Source organism: Gorilla gorilla, chromosome 6, assembly GCF_029281585.2.
Source record: "Gorilla gorilla gorilla isolate KB3781 chromosome 6, NHGRI_mGorGor1-v2.1_pri, whole genome shotgun sequence".
In the NCBI taxonomy this organism is placed as follows: Eukaryota; Metazoa; Chordata; class Mammalia; order Primates; family Hominidae; genus Gorilla; species Gorilla gorilla.
Window position 1 is genome coordinate 150,826,369 of NC_073230.2, and position 1,752 is coordinate 150,828,120.

Sequence of the window (1,752 nt, forward strand, 5' to 3'; positions counted from 1 at the left end):
CCCAGTTAGTTTTCATTTGGATTACCCTCCTCAGGAGTTCTGGCTGGGAATGGGGAAGGAATTAGGAGAAAGTGGTGGAGAGATCTGTGAAGAGAGGGAAATGGAAGAGGGGTGACGGGTAGCAAAGACTATAAAGAGAAGGGAAATAACATTTGTTTCAAACTCATCAAGCTGGCCTTGGTTCATGTCTCTCTTTGGGCCCATGTTTATCATGTAAATAATTCCTCATTTGCAGTCCCTCTGAAGCCTCCTTGAGGGGGTATCATTTTCCTTTTTCATGGACTGCCTCTCACATAGTTTTCTTCTATAATGTGATATCAGTGAGGCCTTTTTCCTTTGATATACCTATACATTGTGTAATGATTACCAAAAATTTACCACACCCATACGCACCCATGCTGTACATCAGGTCCCCAGAATTGTTCATCTTATACCTGAAAGTGTGTACCCTTTGATCAGCATCTCCCCATTTCCCCTGCCTTTCCAGATCCTGGTAACCACCATTCTACTCCCTCCCTCTAGGAGTTCAACTGTTTTTGATTCCACATATAAGTAAGATCATGTAGTATCTGTCTTTCTGTGCCTGGCTTATTTCACTTAATATTCCCCTGGTTCGTCCATGTTATCACAAACGGCAGGCTTTCCTTTTTTATGACTGAGTAATATTCTATTGTGTGTGTGTGTGTGTATTCACCACATTTTCTTTATTCATCTGTCCATGGATATTTAGGTGGTTTCCATATCTTGGCTGTTGAGGATAATGCTGCAATGAATATGGGTGTGTTGGTATTTTTTTGAGATAGTGATTTTATTTCCTTTGGCTATCTAACTGGAAGGGAAGAGGGACAGCTTGATTGTATAATAGTTGTTTTTTTCTTCAAAGAGTTTTTCATCCTTCTCATAGGGGCTTCTCTGAGAAAGAAATTAAATAATGTGTACTAAAGATATTAAAAAGCATTTTACAATATAAGGCATTTTTGGCAGAAGCCATTGCTGTTTTCCAGTGATCAATATCTGTTTCTATGGGTTGTTGATCTTTCTAGCCTTTCTTTTGTCAGTTTAAATTTTTGTTCAATTCCCTAGAAGCTTTAACTGCTAACAGCTAACAGCTGCAGGAGGGAGATGCCTGAATTAGGGCAGGTGTGTTTGGCACAGAGCTAAGCTGTGTCTCTGTCAGGGATACAAACTCCAGTCAAGATCTGTTAGAGGCTGTTTAAGGATCATTATGATAGCCAGGTGATGCTAAATTGTAATTACCTGCTGTTAGCTATTGGGTGGGTGGGGAGGAGAAGGGAGGAGAGGGTGATCTTTATAAGTGGCAGGTGTAAGGAGTGAAAATAATTTCTTTTCAATATTAGCTTATTCCCAAATTGGCTAATGGGTATTTTTAAAGCCATGCTAAATTAAAGGAATTCAATTTTCTCACTAGTATTTGGTAACACATGGGTTCAGGGAGACTATGTGTCATATCCAGAAGAGTTCTGTACATGAACTGCATTTAATTGCTCCGAGAGTCACTGGCGCTTTCTTTAATCAGAATGGAAATCAGGATAAGCTGAGGTCTTATAGATTGGTGGTACTTAAGGCAGAAAATTAACACCGTGTCTTGTAGCTGTTAGTTGGTAGAGGGAAATTCAGGCTACCGTCGTGAAACCTGCAGGTTAAGTTATTTTCTCCTCCCTGCTTCTGTAGGTTCACAGTGTTCCCTTCAGATAGAGCTTTTTGTCTGTGTTGTAAAGCTCTTTGGCTGAG